Consider the following 24570-nt stretch of genomic DNA (forward strand, 5'->3'; position numbering starts at 1 on the left):
TGCCTCTGAAGCACCTGGCATCGGCCTCTGTCAGAAGACGTGATACTGGCCTAGATGGACCATTGGTCTCACCCAGGAGGGCCGTTCTTATCTTCACCACTTTCCTCTAACCCAAGCAAAGCCAGGAGCAGGCCCAGCTCAGCAACTCGAGCAGGCTCCCTGGCCCAGCATATAGCCAAACCACCCTGCCTCCGCCAGGAGAGACACCCACCGACTCCCTCTTCCAGACCAACGCAGCCCTTCCCCGCTTTGGCTGTCTCCAAGCTGTCTGCGTGCTCTGCTCTGCTCTGCTCTGCTCCACGGCTGCCATGCTGCTTGAGATGAGGAGGCTGCGTGGTCTCACGGTCTCAGCTGAGCTGGTATCACGTGCCACCCCGCCCATCTCCTCCTTCCCTTCATGGACCCCTGGGATGTGAGTAATTCTGTATTTGAGGGGCTCTCCCTCCCGGCCAATGAGCTTGGCGTAGACTAGCAGGGAGGGAGGAGGAAAGGGATCGTGCTCCAGTGAGAGCTCAGCAAGAAAGGCCCAGGTCCCCCACTAGAGCACAGCAGAGCAGAGCAGAGCAGAGCAGGCTGGAGAATGTGTGTATGGATCTGACTACTTTTCCCATGCTCTTCCATTTGAGCTAACTTCCCAAGCTGTCTCCAGCCTCCCAGTCAGCGCAAGGGGAGGAGGGCCGGGAGGAAGAGGTTTGTGCTGGGCAAGGGCTGGCTTTTTGGGAGGCCAAGCGGGGAGAGGGATGGAGGCCACTGGAGGAGCTGAGCCGTCTGACTGTCCATGGCTTCTAAAAGAAGGGCAAGAGAAGGTCCCGTCGCTCCCTTGTCGCTGGAGAATGCGGGCATTGATCCCGCTGCCTCTCGCATGCGGCGAGCGCCTACCACTTGAGCTAATTCCCCTGCCTTGGCAGTGAGGGGCTTGATCCAGCCATTCGATAACGGAGGCCACACCGTCCGCGCGCCAGCCGGTGACTCCTTCCGAAAGGGTCAGGCAAGCAAGGGCTTCCCGTAGGCCGGCTAGCTCAGCTGGTTAGAGCGTGGTGCTAATAACGCCAAGGTCATGGGTTCAAGCCCCATGCTGGTACTCCGTGGGTGGGATGGAGAGGGTGGCTTCTGCTCTTTGGCTGACTGCTAGGGGTGGCAGAGGCCAAAACCAGGTGGGCTGGCAGCAGCCAAGAGCCCTGCTGGGCGAAGAGACTGGCCGGCGCTGGGCAGGACCAGGCCCGGACGCCTCCTTTCCTCCTCCCTGGGCTCTCGCTCGACCTGCTGCCTGAAAGGGACTTGGGCCCGGGGAGGAGAAGGGTGAGCCTGGCCGGCTGCCTTCCAGGCTCCTAGGAGACGAGGCTTGAGCTGCCCGCCCGGGAAGCCAAAATCGCACGCCTGCCGGCTCGCCCCCATTGTCCGCAGGGGTTGACCTGATGGCCCATTCTGCCGGCCGCCAGCTCCACCCAAATGTACCCGAGACCGGATCCCGCCTCCAGCCCAAGCCACAGAGAAAGGCTTAATACTCGGCAACCCCAACCTAGGCGAGAGGCTTCGCACGCCGCCTGCGCAGGGTGACCTTTGGGACTTCCTGGACCCCATCCTCCCACCGCCCACAGACAGACCCCCAAGCCCACACTCGAGCCCACACCTCAGACAGGAAGGAGCAGGACCACCACTCCGCCCAGGGGCACCACCACTCTAAGTCAGCTTCACTTGCTTTCTTCTACCCTTTCCTCCCAAATTATGCGCGCTCACGGAGCCGGCCCTGGGAAGACCCAGGAAGACGCAGGCACGGCACTCTGACTAGCGGAAGCCAAACGCCCGTACCGAGAGTTTAGCACAGGCTCTTGAGGCACTGGAGGAAACCCATGCAGACGCACTGACCGAGCTAAGCGTTACGGCCAAGGGCCCTACCTGTGCAGAAAGCCAACTTTCTTGGGAAAATGACTCTCTTTCGGCCCCTTCCAAACTTCCAAATGCCTCCAAATGGGAAAACACACACACACACAAACACCCAAACGGGCCTAACGCTGGGGCCAGTCGAAAAGAAAAGAAAGGAAAAGAGTTCTAAATGGCCACCCTGCCAGAATTGTACAGCCCCGCAAGTGAAACCCGTGGCAGGGACATTACACAGAAAAGGGCAATGGAAAGCTGCCCAAATTGAGATGATGTGGAAAGCTACAGCCCCATCGCTACTCCTACTAGGCACACATCTTGCAACCGCTGATGAACGTCCGGTGCTTTGCATCCAAGCCCACACCAGGAAGACCTTGAGAAGCTTCCCGTGGCTTGCCTAGTTCAGCTGGTCAGAGTGTGGCACTCCTGGAGGCAAGATGATGCAGAGGAGCCCTGGGTGGCTGTGGGCCTGGGGAGGATGCCTTTTGATTTTTCGGCCTGACCGCCACGGGCAGCAAGGCCAAAAGTCAGATGGCCGGCTCTCCCACCCACCACGCTCATCAGGACCCTTAGTCGACAGGCTTGGAGAACGCGGCATCGCCTCACTACCTCTCGCATGCAATGCGAGCGCCACCGCTTGAGCTTATTCCCACGGCTGGCCTGACTCTCAGGCACCGGGCAAAAAAAGCCAAGGGCTCTGTGGCCTTAAGCAGAACGCAGCCTGAGATTGGGTGGGGTGGGGGGGGCTACCCAGAGCTGGGGAAGGGGGTCCGAGTCCCAGCCACGCGCCTCGGCACAAACACCAACGCTCCTCCCTGAGTGTGTCTGGGCTGAGAGTCAGCCCTGAAACAAGCACCAAACATCAGAAGACAACGCAGGGATAGATCACTTGATGATTGCCTGCTCTGGCCATTGCCTCTGAAGCACCTGGCATCGGCCTCTGTCAGAAGACGTGATACTGGCCTAGATGGACCATTGGTCTCACCCAGGAGGGCCGTTCTTATCTTCACCACTTTCCTCTAACCCAAGCAAAGCCAGGAGCAGGCCCAGCTCAGCAACTCGAGCAGGCTCCCTGGCCCAGCATATAGCCAAACCACCCTGCCTCCGCCAGGAGAGACACCCACCGACTCCCTCTTCCAGACCAACGCAGCCCTTCCCCGCTTTGGCTGTCTCCAAGCTGTCTGCGTGCTCTGCTCTGCTCTGCTCTGCTCCACGGCTGCCATGCTGCTTGAGATGAGGAGGCTGCGTGGTCTCACGGTCTCAGCTGAGCTGGTATCACGTGCCACCCCGCCCATCTCCTCCTTCCCTTCATGGACCCCTGGGATGTGAGTAATTCTGTATTTGAGGGGCTCTCCCTCCCGGCCAATGAGCTTGGCGTAGACTAGCAGGGAGGGAGGAAAGGATCGTGCTCCAGTGAGAGCTCAGCAAGAAAGGCCCAGGTCCCCCACTAGAGCACAGCAGAGCAGAGCAGAGCAGAGCAGGCTGGAGAATGTGTGTATGGATCTGACTACTTTTCCCATGCTCTTCCATTTGAGCTAACTTCCCCAAGCTGTCTCCAGCCTCCCAGTCAGCGCAAGGGGGAGGAGGGCCGGGGAGGAAGAGGTTTGTGCTGGGCAAGGGCTGGCTTTTTGGGAGGCCAAGCGGGGAGAGGGATGGAGGCCACTGGAGGAGCTGAGCCGTCTGACTGTCCATGGCTTCTAAAAGAAGGGCAAGAGAAGGTCCCGTCGCTCCCTTGTCGCTGGAGAATGCGGGCATTGATCCCGCTGCCTCTCGCATGCGGCGAGCGCCTACCACTTGAGCTAATTCCCCTGCCTTGGCAGTGAGGGGCTTGATCCAGCCATTCGATAACGGAGGCCACACCGTCCGCGCGCCAGCCGGTGACTCCTTCCGAAGGGGTCAGGCAAGCAAGGGCTTCCCGTAGGCCGGCTAGCTCAGCTGGTTAGAGCGTGGTGCTAATAACGCCAAGGTCATGGGTTCAAGCCCCATGCTGGCCACTCCGTGGGTGGGATGGAGAGGGTGGCTTCTGCTCTTTGGCTGACTGCTAGGGGTGGCAGAGGCCAAAACCAGGTGGGCTGGCAGCAGCCAAGAGCCCTGCTGGGCGAAGAGACTGGCCGGGCGCTGGGCAGGACCAGGCCCGACGCCTCCTTTCCTCCTCCCTGGGCTCCTCGCTCGACCTGCTGCCTGAAAGGGACTTGGGCCCGGGGAGGAGAAGGGTGAGCCTGGCCGGCTGCCTTCCAGGCTCCTAGGAGACGAGGCTTGAGCTGCCCGCCCGGGAAGCCAAAATCGCACGCCTGCCGGCTCGCCCCCATTGTCCGCAGGGGGTTGACCTGATGGCCCGAATTCTTGCCGGCCACCAGCTCCACCCAAATGTACCCGAGACCGGATCCCGCTCCCCAGCCCAAGCCACAGAGAAAGGCTTAATACTCGGCAACCCCAACCTAGGCGAGAGGCTTCGCACGCCGCCTGCGCAGGGTGACCTTTGGGACTTCCCTGGACCCCATCCTCCCACCGCCCACAGACAGACCCCCCAAGCCCACACTCGAGCCCACACCTCAGACAGGAAGGAGCAGGACCACCACTCCGCCCAGGGGCACCACCACTCTAAGTCAGCTTCACTTGCTTTGTCTTCTACCCCTTTCCTCCCAAATTATGCGCGCCTCACGGGAGCTGGCCCTGGGAAGACCCAGGGAAGAGGCAGGCACGGCACTCTGACTAGCGGCAGCCAAACGCCCGTACCGAGAGTTTAGCACAGGCTCTTGAGGCACTGGAGGAAACCCATGCAGACGCACTGACCGAGCTAAATGTTACGGCCAAGGGCCCTACCTGTGCAGAAAGCCAACTTTCTTGGGAAAATGACTCCTCTTTCGGCTCCCCTTCCAAACTTCCAAATGCCTCCAAATGGGAAAACACACACACACACAAACACCCAAACGGGCCTAACGCTGGGGCCAGTCGAAAAAGAAAAGAAAGGAAAAGAGTTCTAAATGGCCACCCTGCCAGAATTGTACAGCCCCGCAAGTGAAACCCGTGGCAGGGACATTACACAGAAAAGGGCAATGGAAAGCTGCCCAAATTGAGATGATGTGGAAAGCTACAGCCCCATCGCTACTCCTACTAGGCACACTTCTTGCAACCGCTGATGAACGTCCGGGTGCTTTTCGCATCCAAGCCCACACCAGGGGAAGACCTTGAGAAGCTTCCCGTGGCTTGCCTAGTTCAGCTGGTCAGAGTGTGGCACTCCTGGAGGAAAGATGATGCAGAGGAGCCCCTGGGTGGCTGTGGGCCTGGGGAGGATGCCTTTTGATTTTTCGGCCTGACCGCTACGGGCAGCAAGGCCAAAAGTCAGATGGCCGGCTCTCCCACCCACCACGCTCATCAGGACCCCTTAGTCGACAGGCTTGGAGAACGCGGCATCGCTTCACTACCTCTCGCATGCAATGCGAGCGCTCTACCGCTTGAGCTTATTCCCCACGGCTGGCCTGACTCTCAGGCACCGGGCAAAAAAAGCCAAGGGCTCTGTGGCCTTAAGCAGAACGCAGCCTGAGATTGGGTGGGGTGGGGGGAGCTACCCAGAGCTGGGGAAGGGGGTCCGAGTCCCAGCCACGCGCCTCGGCACAAACACCAACGCTCCCTCCCTGGAGTGTGTCTGGGCTGAGAGTCAGCCCCTGAAACAAGCACCAAACATCAGAAGACAACGAGGGATAGATCACTTGATGATTGCCTGCTCTGGCCATTGCCTCTGAAGCACCTGGCATCGGCCTCTGTCAGAAGACGTGATACTGGCCTAGATGGACCATTGGTCTCACCCAGGAGGGCCGTTCTTATCTTCACCACTTTCCTCTAACCCAAGCAAAGCCAGGAGCAGGCCCAGCTCAGCAACTCGAGCAGGCTCCCTGGCCCAGCATATAGCCAAACCACCCTGCCTCCGCCAGGAGAGACACCCACCGACTCCCTCTTCCAGACCAACGCAGCCCTTCCCGCTTTGGCTGTCTCCAAGCTGTCTGCGTGCTCTGCTCTGCTCTGCTCTGCTCCACGGCTGCCATGCTGCTTGAGATGAGGAGGCTGCGTGGTCTCACGGTCTCAGCTGAGCTGGTATCACGTGCCACCCCGCCCATCTCCTCCTTCCTTCATGGACCCCTGGGATGTGAGTAATTCTGTATTTGAGTGGCTCTCCTCCCGGCCAATGAGCTTGGCGAGACTAGCAGGGAGGAGGAGGAAAGGGATCGTGCTCCAGTGAGAGCTCAGCAAGAAAGGCCCAGGTCCCCACTAGAGCACAGCAGAGCAGAGCAGAGCAGAGCAGGCTGGAGAATGTGTGTATGGATCTGACTACTTTTCCCATGCTCTTCCATTTGAGCTAACTTCCCAAGCTGTCTCCAGCCTCCCAGTCAGCGCAAGGGGGAGGAGGGCCGGGAGGAAGAGGTTTGTGCTGGGCAAGGGCTGGCTTTTGGGAGGCCAAGCGGGAGAGGGATGGAGGCCACTGGAGGAGCTGAGCCGCCTGACTGTCCATGGCTTCTAAAAGAAGGGCAAGAGAAGGTCCTGCCGCCTCCTTGTCGCTGGAGAATGCAGGCATTGATCCCGCTGCCTCTCGCATGCGGCGAGCGCCTACCACTTGAGCTAATTCCCCTGCCTTGGCAGTGAGGGGCTTGATCCAGCCATTCGATAACGGAGGCCACACCGTCCGCGCGCCAGCCGGTGACTCCCTCCGAAAGGGTCAGGCAAGCAAGGGCTTCCCGTAGGCCGGCTAGCTCAGCTGGTTAGAGCGTGGTGCTAATAACGCCAAGGTCATGGGTTCAAGCCCCATGCTGGCCACTCCGTGGGTGGGATGGAGAGGGTGGCTTCTGCTCTTTTGGCTGACTGCTAGGGGTGGCAGAGGCCAAAACCAGGTGGGCTGGCAGCAGCCAAGAGCCCTGCTGGGCGAAGAGACTGGCCGGCGCTGGGCAGGACCAGGCCCGGACGCCTCCTTCCTCCTCCCTGGGCTCCTCGCTCGACCTGCTGCCTGAAAGGGACTTGGGCCCGGGGAGGAGAAGGGTGAGCCTGGCCGGCTGCCTTCCAGGCTCCTAGGAGACGAGGCTTGAGCTGCCCGCCCGGGAAGCCAAAATCGCACGCCTGCCGGCTCGCCCCCATTGTCCGCAGGGGGTTGACCTGATGGCCCGAATTCTTGCCGGCCGCCAGCTCCACCCAAATGTACCCGAGACCGGATCCCGCTCCCCAGCCCAAGCCACAGAGAAAGGCTTAATACTCGGCAACCCCAACCTAGGCGAGAGGCTTCGACGCCGCCTGCGCAGGGTGACCTTTGGGACTTCCCTGGACCCCATCCTCCCACCGCCCACAGACAGACCCCCCAAGCCCACACTCGAGCCCACACCTCAGACAGGAAGGAGCAGGACCACCACTCCGCCCAGGGGCACCACCACTCTAAGTCAGCTTCACTTGCTTTCTTCTACCCCTTCCTCCCAAATTATGCGCCTCACGGAGCCGGCCCTGGGAAGACCCAGGAAGACGCAGGCACGGCACTCTGACTAGCGGCAGCCAAACGCCTGCATCGAGAGTTTAGCACAGGCTCTTGAGGCACTGGAGGAAACCCATGCAGACGCACTGACCGAGCTAAGCTGTTACGGCCAAGGGCCCTACCTGTGCAGAAAGCCAACTTTCTTGGGAAAATGACTCCTCTTCGGCCCCCTTCCAAACTTCCAAATGCCTCCAAATGGGAAAACACACACACACACAAACACCCAAACGGGCCTAACGCTGGGGCCAGTCGAAAAAGAAAAGAAAGGAAAAGAGTTCTAAATGGCCACCCTGCCAGAATTGTACAGCCCCGCAAGTGAAACCCGTGGCAGGGACATTACACAGAAAAGGGCAATGGAAAGCTGCCCAAATTGAGATGATGTGGAAAGCTACAGCCCCATCGCTACTCCTACTAGGCACACTTCTTGCAACCGCTGATGAACGTCCGGTGCTTTGCATCCAAGCCCACACCAGGGGAAGAACTTGAGAAGCTACCAGTGGCTTTCCTAGATCAGCCGGTCAGAGTGTGGCACTCCTGGAGGAAAGATGATGCAGAGTAGCACCTGGGTGGCTGTGGGCCTGGGGATGATGCCTTATGATTTTTCGGCCTGACCGCCACGGGCAGCAAGGCCAAAAGTCAGATGGCCGGCTCTCCCACCCACCACGCTCATCAGGAGCCCTTAGTCGACAGGCTTGGAGAACGCGGGCATCGCCCCCCACTACCTCTCGCATGCAATGCGAGCGCTCTACCGCTTGAGCTTATTCCCCACGGCTGGCCTGACTCTCAGGCACCGGGCAAAAAAAGCCAAGGGCTCTGTGGCCTTAAGCAGAACGCAGCCTGAGATTGGGTGGGGTGGGGGGAGCTACCCAGAGCTGGGGAAGGGGTCCGAGTCCCAGCCACGCGCCTCGGCACAAACACCAACGCTCCCTCCCTGAGTGTGTCTGGGCTGAGAGTCAGCCCTGAAACAAGCACCAAACATCAGAAGACAACGCAGGGATAGATCACTTGATGATTGCCTGCTCTGGCCATTGCCTCTGAAGCACCTGGCATCGGCCTCTGTCAGAAGACGTGATACTGGCCTAGATGGACCATTGGTCTCACCCAGGAGGGCCGTTCTTATCTTCACCACTTTCCTCTAACCCAAGCAAAGCCAGGAGCAGGCCCAGCTCAGCAACTCGAGCAGGCTCCCTGGCCCAGCATATAGCCAAACCACCCTGCCTCCGCCAGGAGAGACACCCACCGACTCCCTCTTCCTGACTAACGCAGCCCTTCCCCGCTTTGGCTGTCTCCAAGCTGTCTGCGTGCTCTGCTCTGCTCTGCTCTGCTCTGCTCCACGGCTGCCATGCTGCTTGAGATGAGGAGGCTGCGTGGTCTCACGGTCTCAGCTGAGCTGGTATCACGTGCCACCCCGCCCATCTCCTCCTTCCCTTCATGGACCCCTGGGATGTGAGTAATTCTGTATTTGAGTGGCTCTCCCTCCCGGCCAATGAGCTTGGCGAGACTAGCAGGGAGGGAGGAGGAAAGGGATCGTGCTCCAGTGAGAGCTCAGCAAGAAAGGCCCAGGTCCCCCACTAGAGCACAGCAGAGCAGAGCAGAGCAGAGCAGGCTGGAGAATGTGTGTATGGATCTGACTACTTTTCCCATGCTCTTCCATTTGAGCTAACTTCCCCAAGCTGTCTCCAGCCTCCCAGTCAGCGCAAGGGGGAGGAGGGCCGGGGAGGAAGAGGTTTGTGCTGGGCAAGGGCTGGCTTTTTGGGAGGCCAAGCGGGGAGAGGGATGGAGGCCACTGGAGGAGCTGAGCCGTCTGACTGTCCATGGCTTCTAAAAGAAGGGCAAGAGAAGGTCCCGTCGCTCCCTTGTGGCTGGAGAATGCAGGCATTGATCCCGCTGCCTCTCGCATGCGAAGCGAGCGCTCTACCACTTGAGCTAATTCCCCTGCCTTGGCGGTGAGGGGCTTGATCCAGCCATTCGATAACGGAGGCCACACCGTCCGCGCCAGCCGGTGACTCCCTCCGAAAGGGTCAGGCAAGCAAGGGCTTCCCGTAGGCCGGCTAGCTCAGCTGGTTAGAGCGTGGTGCTAATAACGCCAAGGTCATGGGTTCAAGCCCCATGCTGGCCACTCCGTGGGTGGGATGGAGAGGGTGGCTTCTGCTCTTTTGGCTGACTGCTAGGGGTGGCAGAGGCCAAAACCAGGTGGGCTGGCAGCAGCCAAGAGCCCTGCTGGGCGAAGAGACTGGCCGGCGCTGGGCAGGACCAGGCTCCGGACGCCTCCTTTCCTCCTCCCTGGGCCTCGCTCGACCTGCTGCCTGAAAGGGACTTGGGCCCGGGGAGGAGAAGGGTGAGCCTGGCCGGCTGCCTTCCAGGCTCCTAGGAGACGAGGCTTGAGCTGCCCGCCCGGGAAGCCAAAATCGCACGCCTGCCGGCTCGCCCCCATTGTCCGCAGGGGGTTGACCTGATGGCCCGAATTCTTGCCGGCCGCCAGCTCCACCCAAATGTACCCGAGACCGGATCCCGCTCCCCAGCCCAAGCCACAGAGAAAGGCTTAATACTCGGCAACCCCAACCTAGGCGAGAGGCTTCGCACGCCGCCTGCGCAGGGTGACCTTTGGGACTTCCCTGGACCCCATCCTCCCACCGCCCACAGACAGACCCCCCAAGCCCACACTCGAGCCCACACCTCAGACAGGAAGGAGCAGGACCACCACTCCGCCCAGGGGCACCACCACTCTAAGTCAGCTTCACTTGCTTTCTCTTCTACCCCTTTCCTCCCAAATTATGCGCGCCTCACGGGAGCCGGCCCTGGGAAGACCCAGGGAAGACGCAGGCACGGCACTCTGACTAGCGGAAGCCAAACGCCCGTACCGAGAGTTTAGCACAGGCTCTTGAGGCACTGGAGGAAACCCATGCAGACGCACTGACCGAGCTAAGCGTTACGGCCAAGGGCCCTACCTGTGCAGAAAGCCAACTTTCTTGGGAAAATGACTCCTCTTTCGGCTCCCCTTCCAAACTTCCAAATGCCTCCAAATGGGAAAACACACACACACAAACACCCAAACGGGCCTAACGCTGGGGCCAGTCGAAAAAGAAAAGAAAGGAAAAGAGTTCTAAATGGCCACCCTGCCAGAATTGTACAGCCCCGCAAGTGAAACCCGTGGCAGGGACATTACACAGAAAAGGGCAATGGAAAGCTGCCCAAATTGAGATGATGTGGAAAGCTACAGCCCCATCGCTACTCCTACTAGGCACACTTCTTGCAACCGCTGATGAACGTCCGGGTGCTTTTCGCATCCAAGCCCACACCAGGGGAAGACCTTGAGAAGCTTCCAGTGGCTTGCCTAGTTCAGCCGGTCAGAGTGTGGCAATCCTGGAGGCAAGATGATGCAGAGGAGCCCCTGGGTGGCTGTGGGCCTGGGGAGGATGCCTTTTGATTTTTCGGCCTGACCGCTCCGGGCAGCAAGGCCAAAAGTCAGATGGCCGGCTCTCCCACCCACCACGCTCATCAGGAGCCCTTAGTCGACAGGCTTGGAGAACGCGGCATCGCCCCACTACCTCTCGCATGCAATGCGAGCGCCACCGCTTGAGCTTATTCCCCACGGCTGGCCTGACTCTCAGGCACCGGGCAAAAAAAGCCAAGGGCTCTGTGGCCTTAAGCAGAACGCAGCCTGAGATTGGGTGGGGTGGGGGGGGCTACCCAGAGCTGGGGAAGGGGGTCCGAGTCCCAGCCACGCGCCTCGGCACAAACACCAACGCTCCCTCCCTGGAGTGTGTCTGGGCTGAGAGTCAGCCCCTGAAACAAGCACCAAACATCAGAAGACAACGCAGGGATAGATCACTTGATGATTGCCTGCTCTGGCCATTGCCTCTGAAGCACCTGGCATCGGCCTCTGTCAGAAGACGTGATACTGGCCTAGATGGACCATTGGTCTCACCCAGGAGGGCCGTTCTTATCTTCACCACTTTCCTCTAACCCAAGCAAAGCCAGGAGCAGGCCCAGCTCAGCAACTCGAGCAGGCTCCCTGGCCCAGCATATAGCCAAACCACCCTGCCTCCGCCAGGAGAGACACCCACCGACTCCTCTTCCAGACCAACGCAGCCCTTCCCGCTTTGGCTGTCTCCAAGCTGTCTGCGTGCTCTGCTCTGCTCTGCTCTGCTCCACGGCTGCCATGCTGCTTGAGATGAGGAGGCTGCGTGGTCTCACGGTCTCAGCTGAGCTGGTATCACGTGCCACCCCGCCCATCTCCTCCTTCCCTTCATGGACCCCTGGGATGTGAGTAATTCTGTATTTGAGGGGCTCTCCCTCCCGGCCAATGAGCTTGGCGTAGACTAGCAGGGAGGGAGGAGGAAAGGGATCGTGCTCCAGTGAGAGCTCAGCAAGAAAGGCCCAGGTCCCCCACTAGAGCACAGCAGAGCAGAGCAGAGCAGAGCAGGCTGGAGAATGTGTGTATGGATCTGACTACTTTTCCCATGCTCTTCCATTTGAGCTAACTTCCCAAGCTGTCTCCAGCCTCCCAGTCAGCGCAAGGGGAGGAGGGCCGGGAGGAAGAGGTTTGTGCTGGGCAAGGGCTGGCTTTTGGGAGGCCAAGCGGGGAGAGGGATGGAGGCCACTGGAGGAGCTGAGCCGTCTGACTGTCCATGGCTTCTAAAAGAAGGGCAAGAGAAGGTCCCGTCGCCCCCTTGTTGCTGGAGAATGCGGGCATTGATCCCGCTGCCTCTCGCATGCGAAGCGAGCGCTCTACCACTTGAGCTAATTCCCCTGCCTTGGCAGTGAGGGGCTTGATCCAGCCATTCGATAACGGAGGCCACACCGTCCGCGCGCCAGCCGGTGACTCCCTCCGAAAGGGTCAGGCAAGCAAGGGCTTCCCGTAGGCCGGCTAGCTCAGCTGGTTAGAGCGTGGTGCTAATAACGCCAAGGTCATGGGTTCAAGCCCCATGCTGGCCACTCCGTGGGTGGGATGGAGAGGGTGGCTTCTGCTCTTTTGGCTGACTGCTAGTGGCAGAGGCCAAAACCAGGTGGGCTGGCAGCAGCCAAGAGCCCTGCTGGGCGAAGAGACTGGCCGGGCGCTGGGCAGGACCAGGCCCGGACGCCTCCTTTCCTCCTCCCTGGGCTCCTCGCTCGACCTGCTGCCTGAAAGGGACTTGGGCCCGGGGAGGAGAAGGGTGAGCCTGGCCGGCTGCCTTCCAGGCTCCTAGGAGACGAGGCTTGAGCTGCCCGCCCGGGAAGCCAAAATCGCACGCCTGCCGGCTCGCCCCCATTGTCCGCAGGGGGTTGACCTGATGGCCCGAATTCTTGCCGCCGCCAGCTCCACCCAAATGTACCCGAGACCGGATCCCGCCTCCCAGCCCAAGCCACAGAGAAAGGCTTAATACTCGGCAACCCCAACCTAGGCGAGAGGCTTCGCACGCCGCCTGCGCAGGGTGACCTTTGGGACTTCCCTGGACCCCATCCTCCCACCGCCCACAGACAGACCCCCCAAGCCCACACTCGAGCCCACACCTCAGACAGGAAGGAGCAGGACCACCACTCCGCCCAGGGGCACCACCACTCTAAGTCAGCTTCACTTGCTTTCTCTTCTACCCCTTTCCTCCCAAATTATGCGCGCCTCACGGGAGCCGGCCCTGGGAAGACCCATGGAAGACGCAGGCACGGCACTCTGACTAGCGGCAGCCAAACGCCTGCATCGAGAGTTTAGCACAGGCTCTTGAGGCACTGGAGGAAACCCATGCAGACGCACTGACCGAGCTAAGCTGTTACGGCCAAGGGCCTACCTGTGCAGAAAGCCAACTTTCTTGGGAAATTGTCTCCTCTTTCGGCTACCCTTCCAAACTTCCAAATGCCTCCAAAGGGGAATACACACACACACACAAACACCCAAACGGGCCTAACGCTGGGGCCAGTCGAAAAAGAAAAGAAAGGAAAAGAGTTCTAAATGGCCACCCTGCCAGAATTGTACAGCCCCGCAAGTGAAACCCGTGGCAGGGACATTACACAGAAAAGGGCAATGGAAAGCTGCCCAAATTGAGATGATGTGGAAAGCTACAGCCCCATCGCTACTCCTACTAGGCACACTTCTTGCAACCGCTGATGAACGTCCGGGTGCTTTTCGCATCCAAGCCCACACCAGGGGAAGACCTTGAGAAGCTTCCCGTGGCTTGCCTAGTTCAGCTGGTCAGAGTGTGGCACTCCTGGAGGAAAGATGATGCAGAGGAGCCCCTGGGTGGCTGTGGGCCTGGGGAGGATGCCTTTTGATTTTTCGGCCTGACCGCTACGGGCAGCAAGGCCAAAAGTCAGATGGCCGGCTCTCCCACCCACCACGCTCATCAGGAGCCCTTAGTCGACAGGCTTGGAGAACGCGGGCATCGCCCCCCACTACCTCTCGCATGCAATGCGAGCGCTCTACCGCTTGAGCTTATTCCCCACGGCTGGCCTGACTCTCAGGCACCGGGCAAAAAAAGCCAAGGGCTCTGTGGCCTTAAGCAGAACACAGCCTGAGATTGGGTGGGGTGGGGGGAGCTACCCAGAGCTGGGGAAGGGGGTCCGAGTCCCAGCCACGCGCCTCGGCACAAACACCAACGCTCCCTCCCTGGAGTGTGTCTGGGCTGAGAGTCAGCCCCTGAAACAAGCACCAAACATCAGAAGACAACGCAGGGATAGATCACTTGATGATTGCCTGCTCTGGCCATTGCCTCTGAAGCACCTGGCATCGGCCTCTGTCAGAAGACGTGATACTGGCCTAGATGGACCATTGGTCTCACCCAGGAGGGCCGTTCTTATCTTCACCACTTTCCTCTAACCCAAGCAAAGCCAGGAGCAGGCCCAGCTCAGCAACTCGAGCAGGCTCCCTGGCCCAGCATATAGCCAAACCACCCTGCCTCCGCCAGGAGAGACACCCACCGACTCCCTCTTCCAGACCAACGCAGCCCTTCCCCGCTTTGGCTGTCTCCAAGCTGTCTGCGTGCTCTGCTCTGCTCTGCTCTGCTCCACGGCTGCCATGCTGCTTGAGATGAGGAGGCTGCGTGGTCTCACGGTCTCAGCTGAGCTGGTATCACGTGCCACCCCGCCCATCTCCTCCTTCCCTTCATGGACCCCTGGGATGTGAGTAATTCTGTATTTGAGGGGCTCTCCCTCCCGGCCAATGAGCTTGGCGTAGACTAGCAGGGAGGGAGGAGGAAAGGGATCGTGCTCCAGTGAGAGCTCAGCAAGAAAGGCCCAGGTCCCCCACTAGAGCACAGCAGAGCAGAGCAGAGCAGAGCAGGCTGGAGAATGTGTGTATGGATCTGACTACTTTTCCCATGCTCTTCCATTTGAGCTAACTTCCCAAGCTGTCTCCAGCCTCCCAGTCAGCGCAAGGGGGAGGAGGGCCGGGAGGAAGAGGTTTGTGCTGGGCAAGGGCTGGCTTTTGGGAGGCCAAGCGGGGAGAGGGATGGAGGCCACTGGAGGAGCTGAGCCGCCTGACTGTCCATGGCTTCTAAAAGAAGGGCAAGAGAAGGTCCCGCCGCTCCTTGTCGCTGGAGAATGCAGGCATTGATCCCGCTGCCTATCGCATGCGAAGCGAGCGCTCTACCACTTGAGCTAATTCCCCTGCCTTGGCAGTGAGGGGCTTGATCCAGCCATTCGATAACGGAGGCCACACCGTCCGCGCGCCAGCCGGTGACTCCTTCCGAAGGGGTCAGGCAAGCAAGGGCTTCCCGAGGCCGGCTAGCTCAGCTGGTTAGAGCGTGGTGCTAATAACGCCAAGGTCATGGGTTCAAGCCCCATGCTGGCCACTCCGTGGGTGGGATGGAGAGGGTGGCTTCTGCTCTTTGGCTGACTGCTAGGGGTGGCAGAGGCCAAAACCAGGTGGGCTGGCAGCAGCCAAGAGCCCTGCTGGGCGAAGAGACTGGCCGGCGCTGGGCAGGACCAGGCCCGGACGCCTCTTTCCTCCTCCCTGGGCTCCTCGCTCGACCTGCTGCCTGAAAGGGACTTGGGCCCGGGAGGAGAAGGGTGAGCCTGGCCGGCTGCCTTCCAGGCTCCTAGGAGACGAGGCTTGAGCTGCCCGCCCGGGAAGCCAAAATCGCACGCCTGCCGGCTCGCCCCATTGTCCGCTGGGGTTGACCTGATGGCCCGAATTCTTGCCGCCGCCAGCTCCACCCAAATGTACCCGAGACCGGATCCCGCCTCCCAGCCCAAGCCACAGAGAAAGGCTTAATACTCGCAACCCCAACCTAGGCGAGAGGCTTCGCACGCCGCCTGCGCAGGGTGACCTTTGGGACTTCCTGGACCCCATCCTCCCACCGCCCACAGACAGACCCCAAGCCCACACTCGAGCCCACACCTCAGACAGGAAGGAGCAGGACCACCACTCCGCCCAGGGGCACCACCACTCTAAGTCAGCTTCACTTGCTTTCTTCTACCCCTTTCCTCCCAAATTATGCGCCTCACGGAGCCGGCCCTGGGAAGACCCAGGAAGACGCAGGCACGGCACTCTGACTAGCGGAAGCCAAACGCCCGTACCGAGAGTTTAGCACAGGCTCTTGAGGCACTGGAGGAAACCCATGCAGACGCACTGACCGAGCTAAGCGTTACGGCCAAGGGCCCTACCTGTGCAGAAAGCCAACTTTCTTGGGAAAATGACTCCTCTTTCGGCTCCCCTTCCAAACTTCCAAATGCCTCCAAATGGGAAAACACACACACACACAAACACCCAAACGGGCCTAACGCTGGGGCCAGTCGAAAAAGAAAAGAAAGGAAAAGAGTTCTAAATGGCCACCCTGCCAGAATTGTACAGCCCCGCAAGTGAAACCCGTGGCAGGGACATTACACAGAAAAGGGCAATGGAAAGCTGCCCAAATTGAGATGATGTGGAAAGCTACAGCCCCATCGCTACTCCTACTAGGCACACTTCTTGCAACCGCTGATGAACGTCCGGGTGCTTTTCGCATCCAAGCCCACACCAGGGGAAGACCTTGAGAAGCTTCCAGTGGCTTGCCTAGTTCAGCTGGTCAGAGTGTGGCACTCCTGGAGGAAAGATGATGCAGAGGAGCCCCTGGGTGGCTGTGGGCCTGGGGAGGATGCCTTTTGATTTTTCGGCCTGACCGCTACGGGCAGCAAGGCCAAAAGTCAGATGGCCGGCTCTCCCACCCACCACGCTCATCAGGACCCCTTAGTCGACAGGCTTGGAGAACGCGGGCATCGCCCCCCACTACCTCTCGCATGCAATGCGAGCGCTCTACCGCTTGAGCTTATTCCCCACGGCTGGCCTGACTCTCAGGCACCGGGCAAAAAAAGCCAAGGGCTCTGTGGCCTTAAGCAGAACGCAGCCTGAGATTGGGTGGGGTGGGGGGGGCTACCCAGAGCTGGGGAAGGGGGTCCGAGTCCCAGCCACGCGCCTCGGCACAAACACCAACGCTCCCTCCCTGGAGTGTGTCTGGGCTGAGAGTCAGCCCCTGAAACAAGCACCAAACATCAGAAGACAACGCAGGGATAGATCACTTGATGATTGCCTGCTCTGGCCATTGCCTCTGAAGCACCTGGCATCGGCCTCTGTCAGAAGACGTGATACTGGCCTAGATGGACCATTGGTCTCACCCAGGAGGGCCGTTCTTATCTTCACCACTTTCCTCTAACCCAAGCAAAGCCAGGAGCAGGCCCAGCTCAGCAACTCGAGCAGGCTCCCTGGCCCAGCATATAGCCAAACCACCCTGCCTCCGCCAGGAGAGACACCCACCGACTCCCTCTTCCAGACCAACGCAGCCCTTCCCCGCTTTGGCTGTCTCCAAGCTGTCTGCGTGCTCTGCTCTGCTCTGCTCTGCTCCACGGCTGCCATGCTGCTTGAGATGAGGAGGCTGCGTGGTCTCACGGTCTCAGCTGAGCTGGTATCACGTGCCACCCCGCCCATCTCCTCCTTCCCTTCATGGACCCCTGGGATGTGAGTAATTCTGTATTTGAGTGGCTCTCCCTCCCGGCCAATGAGCTTGGCGTAGACTAGCAGGGAGGGAGGAGGAAAGGGATCGTGCTCCAGTGAGAGCTCAGCAAGAAAGGCCCAGGTCCCCCACTAGAGCACAGCAGAGCAGAGCAGAGCAGAGCAGGCTGGAGAATGTGTGTATGGATCTGACTACTTTTCCCATGCTCTTCCATTTGAGCTAACTTCCCCAAGCTGTCTCCAGCCTCCCAGTCAGCGCAAGGGGGAGGAGGGCCGGGGAGGAAGAGGTTTGTGCTGGGCAAGGGCTGGCTTTTTGGGAGGCCAAGCGGGGAGAGGGATGGAGGCCACTGGAGGAGCTGAGCCGTCTGACTGTCCATGGCTTCTAAAAGAAGGGCAAGAGAAGGTCCCGTCGCTCCCTTGTCGCTGGAGAATGCAGGCATTGATCCCGCTGCCTCTCGCATGCGAAGCGAGCGCTCTACCACTTGAGCTAATTCCCCTGCCTTGGCGGTGAGGGGCTTCATCCAGCCATTCGATAACGGAGGCCACACCGTCCGCGCGCCAGCCGGTGACTCCCTCCGAAAGGGTCAGGCAAGCAAGGGCTTCCCGTAGGCCGGCTAGCTCAGCTGGTTAGAGCGTGGTGCTAATAACGCCAAGGTCATGGGTTCAAGCCCCATGCTGGCCACTCCGTGGGTGGGATGGAGAGGGTGGCTTCTGCTCTTTTGGCTGACTGCTAGGGGTGGCAGAGGCCAAAACCAGGTGGGCTGGCAGCAGCCAAGAGCCCTGCTGGGCGAAGAGACTGGCCCGGCGCTGGGCAGGACCAGGCCCGGACGCCTCCTTTCCTCCCCTCCCTGGGCTCCTCGCTCGACCTGCTGCCTGAAAGGGACTTGGGCCCGGGGAGGAGAAGGGTGAGCCTGGCCGGCTGCCTTCCAGGCTCCTAGGAGACGAGGCTTGAGCTGCCCGCCCGGGAAGCCAAAATCGCACGCCTGCCGGCTCGCCCCCATTGTCCGCTGGGGGTTGACCTGATGGCCCGAATTCTTGCCGGCCGCCAGCTCCACCCAAATGTACCCGAGACCGGATCCCGCTCCCCAGCCCAAGCCACAGAGAAAGGCTTAATACTCGGCAACCCCAACCTAGGCGAGAGGCTTCGCACGCCGCCTGCGCAGGGTGACCTTTGGGACTTCCCTGGACCCCATCCTCCCACCGCCCACAGACAGACCCCCCAAGCCCACACTCGAGCCCACACCTCAGACAGGAAGGAGCAGGACCACCACTCCGCCCAGGGGCACCACCACTCTAAGTCAGCTTCACTTGCTTTGTCTTCTACCCCTTTCCTCCCAAATTATGCGCGCCTCACGGGAGCCGGCCCTGGGAAGACCCAGGGAAGACGCAGGCACGGCACTCTGACTAGCGGAAGCCAAACGCCCGTACCGAGAGTTTAGCACAGGCTCTTGAGGCACTGGAGGAAACCCATGCAGACGCACTGACCGAGCTAAGCGTTACGGCCAAGGGCCCTACCTGTGCAGAAAGCCAACTTTCTTGGGAAAATGACTCCTCTTTCGGCTCCTTCCAAACTTCCAAATGCCTCCAAATGGGAAAACACACACACACAAACACCCAAACGGGCCTAACGCTGGGGCCAGTCGAAAAAGAAAAGAAAGGAAAAGAGTTCTAAATGGCCACCCTGCCAGAATTGTACAGCCCCGCAAGTGAAACCCGTGGCAGGGACATTACACAGAAAAGGGCAATGGAAAGCTGCCCAAATTGAGATGATGTGGAAAGCTACAGCCCCATCGCTACTCCTACTAGGCACACTTCTTGCAACCGCTGATGAACGTCCGGGTGCTTTTCGCATCCAAGCCCACACCAGGGGAAGACCTTGAGAAGCTTCCCGTGGCTTGCCTAGTTCAGCTGGTCAGAGTGTGGCACTCCTGGAGGCAAGATGATGCAGAGGAGCCCCTGGGTGGCTGTGGGCCTGGGGAGGATGCCTTTTGATTTTTCGGCCTGACCGCTACGGGCAGCAAGGCCAAAAGTCAGATGGCCGGCTCTCCCACCCACCACGCTCATCAGGACCCCTTAGTCGACAGGCTTGGAGAACGCGGGCATCGCCCCCCACTACCTCTCGCATGCAATGCGAGCGCTCTACCGCTTGAGCTTATTCCCCACGGCTGGCCTGACTCTCAGGCACCGGGCAAAAAAAGCCAAGGGCTCTGTGGCCTTAAGCAGAACGCAGCCTGAGATTGGGTGGGGTGGGGGGGGCTACCCAGAGCTGGGGAAGGGGGTCCGAGTCCCAGCCACGCGCCGGCACAAACACCAACGCTCCCTCCCTGGAGTGTGTCTGGGCTGAGAGTCAGCCCCTGAAACAAGCACCAAACATCAGAAGACAACGCAGGGATAGATCACTTGATGATTGCCTGCTCTGGCCATTGCCTCTGAAGCACCTGGCATCGGCCTCTGTCAGAAGACGTGATACTGGCCTAGATGGACCATTGGTCTCACCCAGGAGGGCCGTTCTTATCTTCACCACTTTCCTCTAACCCAAGCAAAGCCAGGAGCAGGCCCAGCTCAGCAACTCGAGCAGGCTCCCTGGCCCAGCATATAGCCAAACCACCCTGCCTCCGCCAGGAGAGACACCCACCGACTCCTCTTCCAGACCAACGCAGCCCTTCCCGCTTTGGCTGTCTCCAAGCTGTCTGCGTGCTCTGCTCTGCTCTGCTCTGCTCTGCTCCACGGCTGCCATGCTGCTTGAGATGAGGAGGCTGCGTGGTCTCACGGTCTCAGCTGAGCTGGTATCACGTGCCACCCCGCCCATCTCCTCCTTCCCTTCATGGACCCCTGGGATGTGAGTAATTCTGTATTTGAGTGGCTCTCCCTCCCGGCCAATGAGCTTGGCGTAGACTAGCAGGGAGGGAGGAGGAAAGGGATCGTGCTCCAGTGAGAGCTCAGCAAGAAAGGCCCAGGTCCCCCACTAGAGCACAGCAGAGCAGAGCAGAGCAGAGCAGGCTGGAGAATGTGTGTATGGATCTGACTACTTTTCCCATGCTCTTCCATTTGAGCTAACTTCCCCAAGCTGTCTCCAGCCTCCCAGTCAGCGCAAGGGGGAGGAGGGCCGGGGAGGAAGAGGTTTGTGCTGGGCAAGGGCTGGCTTTTTGGGAGGCCAAGCGGGGAGAGGGATGGAGGCCACTGGAGGAGCTGAGCCGTCTGACTGTCCATGGCTTCTAAAAGAAGGGCAAGAGAAGGTCCCGTCGCTCCCTTGTCGCTGGAGAATGCGGGCATTGATCCCGCTGCCTCTCGCATGCGAAGCGAGCGCTCTACCACTTGAGCTAATTCCCCTGCCTTGGCAGTGAGGGGCTTGATCCAGCCATTCGATAACGGAGGCCACACCGTCCGCGCGCCAGCCGGTGACTCCTTCCGAAAGGGTCAGGCAAGCAAGGGCTTCCCGTAGGCCGGCTAGCTCAGCTGGTTAGAGCGTGGTGCTAATAACGCCAAGGTCATGGGTTCAAGCCCCATGCTGGCCACTCCGTGGGTGGGATGGAGAGGGTGGCTTCTGCTCTTTTGGCTGACTGCTAGGGGTGGCAGAGGCCAAAACCAGGTGGGCTGGCAGCAGCCAAGAGCCCTGCTGGGCGAAGAGACTGGCCGGCGCTGGGCAGGACCAGGCTCCGGACGCCTCCTTTCCTCCCTCCTGGGCTCTCGCTCGACCTGCTGCCTGAAAGGGACTTGGGCCCGGGGAGGAGAAGGGTGAGCCTGGCCGGCTGCCTTCCAGGCTCCTAGGAGACGAGGCTTGAGCTGCCCGCCCGGGAAGCCAAAATCGCACGCCTGCCGGCTCGCCCCCATTGTCCGCTGGGGGTTGACCTGATGGCCCGAATTCTTGCCGGCCGCCAGCTCCACCCAAATGTACCCGAGACCGGATCCCGCTCCCCAGCCCAAGCCACAGAGAAAGGCTTAATACTCGGCAACCCCAACCTAGGCGAGAGGCTTCGCACGCCGCCTGCGCAGGGTGACCTTTGGGACTTCCCTGGACCCCATCCTCCCACCGCCCACAGACAGACCCCCCAAGCCCACACTCGAGCCCACACCTCAGACAGGAAGGAGCAGGACCACCACTCCGCCCAGGGGCACCACCACTCTAAGTCAGCTTCACTTGCTTTCTCTTCTACCCCTTTCCTCCCAAATTATGCGCGCTCACGGAGCCGGCCCTGGGAAGACCCAGGAAGACGCAGGCACGGCACTCTGACTAGCGGAAGCCAAACGCCCGTACCGAGAGTTTAGCACAGGCTCTTGAGGCACTGGAGGAAACCCATGCAGACGCACTGACCGAGCTAAGCGTTACGGCCAAGGGCCCTACCTGTGCAGAAAGCCAACTTTCTTGGGAAAATGACTCCTCTTTCGGCTCCCCTTCCAAACTTCCAAATGCCTCCAAATGGGAAAACACACACACACACAAACACCCAAACGGGCCTAACGCTGGGGCCAGTCGAAAAAGAAAAGAAAGGAAAAGAGTTCTAAATGGCCACCCTGCCAGAATTGTACAGCCCCGCAAGTGAAACCCGTGGCAGGGACATTACACAGAAAAGGGCAATGGAAAGCTGCCCAAATTGAGATGATGTGGAAAGCTACAGCCCCATCGCTACTCCTACTAGGCACACTTCTTGCAACCGCTGATGAACGTCCGGGTGCTTTTCGCATCCAAGCCCACACCAGGGGAAGACCTTGAGAAGCTTCCCGTGGCTTGCCTAGTTCAGCTGGTCAGAGTGTGGCACTCCTGGAGGAAAGATGATGCAGAGGAGCCCCTGGGTGGCTGTGGGCCTGGGGAGGATGCCTTTTGATTTTTCGGCCTGACCGCTACGGGCAGCAAGGCCAAAAGTCAGATGGCCGGCTCTCCCACCCACCACGCTCATCAGACCCCTTAGTCGACAGGCTTGGAGAACGCGGGCATCGCCCCCCACTACCTCTCGCATGCAATGCGAGCGCTCTACCGCTTGAGCTTATTCCCCACGGCTGGCCTGACTCTCAGGCACCGGGCAAAAAAAGCCAAGGGCTCTGTGGCCTTAAGCAGAACGCAGCCTGAGATTGGGTGGGGTGGGGGGAGCTACCCAGAGCTGGGGAAGGGGGTCCGAGTCCCAGCCACGCGCCTCGGCACAAACACCAACGCTCCCTCCCTGGAGTGTGTCTGGGCTGAGAGTCAGCCCCTGAAACAAGCACCAAACATCAGAAGACAACGCAGGGATAGATCACTTGATGATTGCCTGCTCTGGCCATTGCCTCTGAAGCACCTGGCATCGGCCTCTGTCAGAAGACGTGATACTGGCCTAGATGGACCATTGGTCTCACCCAGGAGGGCCGTTCTTATCTTCACCACTTTCCTCTAACCCAAGCAAAGCCAGGAGCAGGCCCAGCTCAGCAACTCGAGCAGGCTCCCTGGCCCAGCATATAGCCAAACCACCCTGCCTCCGCCAGGAGAGACACCCACCGACTCCCTCTTCCAGACTAACGCAGCCCTTCCCCGCTTTGGCTGTCTCCAAGCTGTCTGCGTGCTCTGCTCTGCTCTGCTCTGCTCTGCTCCACGGCTGCCATGCTGCTTGAGATGAGGAGGCTGCGTGGTCTCACGGTCTCAGCTGAGCTGGTATCACGTGCCACCCCGCCCATCTCCTCCTTCCCTTCATGGACCCCTGGGATGTGAGTAATTCTGTATTTGAGTGGCTCTCCCTCCCGGCCAATGAGCTTGGCGTAGACTAGCAGGGAGGGAGGAGGAAAGGGATCGTGCTCCAGTGAGAGCTCAGCAAGAAAGGCCCAGGTCCCCCACTAGAGCACAGCAGAGCAGAGCAGAGCAGAGCAGGCTGGAGAATGTGTGTATGGATCTGACTACTTTTCCCATGCTCTTCCATTTGAGCTAACTTCCCCAAGCTGTCTCCAGCCTCCCAGTCAGCGCAAGGGGGAGGAGGGCCGGGGAGGAAGAGGTTTGTGCTGGGCAAGGGCTGGCTTTTTGGGAGGCCAAGCGGGGAGAGGGATGGAGGCCACTGGAGGAGCTGAGCCGTCTGACTGTCCATGGCTTCTAAAAGAAGGGCAAGAGAAGGTCCTGCCGCCCTTGTGGCTGGAGAATGCAGGCATTGATCCCGCTGCCTCTCGCATGCGAAGCGAGCGCTCTACCACTTGAGCTAATTCCCCTGCCTTGGCAGTGAGGGGCTTGATCCAGCCATTCGATAACGGAGGCCACACCGTCCGCGCGCCAGCCGGTGACTCCTTCCGAAAGGGTCAGGCAAGCAAGGGCTTCCCGTAGGCCGGCTAGCTCAGCTGGTTAGAGCGTGGTGCTAATAACGCCAAGGTCATGGGTTCAAGCCCCATGCTGGCCACTCCGTGGGTGGGATGGAGAGGGTGGCTTCTGCTCTTTTGGCTGACTGCTAGGGGTGGCAGAGGCCAAAACCAGGTGGGCTGGCAGCAGCCAAGAGCCCTGCTGGGCGAAGAGACTGGCCGGCGCTGGGCAGGACCAGGCTCCGGACCCCTCCTTTCCTCCCTTCCCTGGGCTCCTCGCTCGACCTGCTGCCTGAAAGGGACTTGGGCCCGGGGAGGAGAAGGGTGAGCCTGGCCGGCTGCCTTCCAGGCTCCTAGGAGACGAGGCTTGAGCTGCCCGCCCGGGAAGCCAAAATCGCACGCCTGCCGGCTCGCCCCCATTGTCCGCAGGGGGTTGACCTGATGGCCCGAATTCTTGCCGGCCGCCAGCTCCACCCAAATGTACCCGAGACCGGATCCCGCTCCCCAGCCCAAGCCACAGAGAAAGGCTTAATACTCGGCAACCCCAACCTAGGCGAGAGGCTTCGCACGCCGCCTGCGCAGGGTGACCTTTGGGACTTCCCTGGACCCCATCCTCCCACCGCCCACAGACAGACCCCCCAAGCCCACACTCGAGCCCACACCTCAGACAGGAAGGAGCAGGACCACCACTCCGCCCAGGGGCACCACCACTCTAAGTCAGCTTCACTTGCTTTCTCTTCTACCCCTTTCCTCCCAAATTATGCGCGCCTCACGGGAGCCGGCCCTGGGAAGACCCAGGGAAGACGCAGGCACGGCACTCTGACTAGCGGAAGCCAAACGCCCGTACCGAGAGTTTAGCACAGGCTCTTGAGGCACTGGAGGAAACCCATGCAGACGCACTGACCGAGCTAAGCGTTACGGCCAAGGGCCCTACCTGTGCAGAAAGCCAACTTTCTTGGGAAAATGACTCCTCTTTCGGCTCCCCTTCCAAACTTCCAAATGCCTCCAAATGGGAAAACACACACACACACAAACACCC

The 24570-nt window shown here is 60.1% G+C and overlaps 11 non-coding genes across 11 annotated transcripts; 9 read left to right on the top strand and 2 right to left on the bottom strand.

Moving 5' to 3' along the window:
- The first annotated feature begins 1008 nt into the window (after positions 1–1008).
- TRNAI-AAU lies at positions 1009–1086 on the top strand. The gene has a single exon. It is a non-coding gene; the product is annotated as a tRNA-Ile (tRNA).
- Positions 1087–3798: 2712 nt separating this feature from the next.
- TRNAI-AAU lies at positions 3799–3872 on the top strand. Its single transcript has one exon. It is a non-coding gene; the product is annotated as a tRNA-Ile (tRNA).
- A 2741-nt stretch (positions 3873–6613) lies between these two features.
- On the top strand, positions 6614–6687 carry TRNAI-AAU. Its single transcript has one exon. It is a non-coding gene; the product is annotated as a tRNA-Ile (tRNA).
- A 2745-nt stretch (positions 6688–9432) lies between these two features.
- Positions 9433–9506, top strand: TRNAI-AAU. The gene has a single exon. It is a non-coding gene; the product is annotated as a tRNA-Ile (tRNA).
- A 2561-nt stretch (positions 9507–12067) lies between these two features.
- On the bottom strand, positions 12068–12140 carry TRNAA-CGC. Its single transcript has one exon. It is a non-coding gene; the product is annotated as a tRNA-Ala (tRNA).
- Positions 12141–12251: 111 nt separating this feature from the next.
- On the top strand, positions 12252–12325 carry TRNAI-AAU. Its single transcript has one exon. It is a non-coding gene; the product is annotated as a tRNA-Ile (tRNA).
- A 2751-nt stretch (positions 12326–15076) lies between these two features.
- On the top strand, positions 15077–15150 carry TRNAI-AAU. Its single transcript has one exon. It is a non-coding gene; the product is annotated as a tRNA-Ile (tRNA).
- A 2743-nt stretch (positions 15151–17893) lies between these two features.
- On the top strand, positions 17894–17967 carry TRNAI-AAU. The gene has a single exon. It is a non-coding gene; the product is annotated as a tRNA-Ile (tRNA).
- Positions 17968–20542: 2575 nt separating this feature from the next.
- On the bottom strand, positions 20543–20615 carry TRNAA-CGC. The gene has a single exon. It is a non-coding gene; the product is annotated as a tRNA-Ala (tRNA).
- A 111-nt stretch (positions 20616–20726) lies between these two features.
- On the top strand, positions 20727–20800 carry TRNAI-AAU. The gene has a single exon. It is a non-coding gene; the product is annotated as a tRNA-Ile (tRNA).
- Positions 20801–23558: 2758 nt separating this feature from the next.
- On the top strand, positions 23559–23632 carry TRNAI-AAU. Its single transcript has one exon. It is a non-coding gene; the product is annotated as a tRNA-Ile (tRNA).
- Positions 23633–24570: the final 938 nt, after the last annotated feature.

The sequence above is a fragment of the Mauremys reevesii genome, linkage group 1, assembly GCF_016161935.1.
Source record: "Mauremys reevesii isolate NIE-2019 linkage group 1, ASM1616193v1, whole genome shotgun sequence".
Lineage (NCBI taxonomy): Eukaryota > Metazoa > Chordata > Testudines > Geoemydidae > Mauremys > Mauremys reevesii.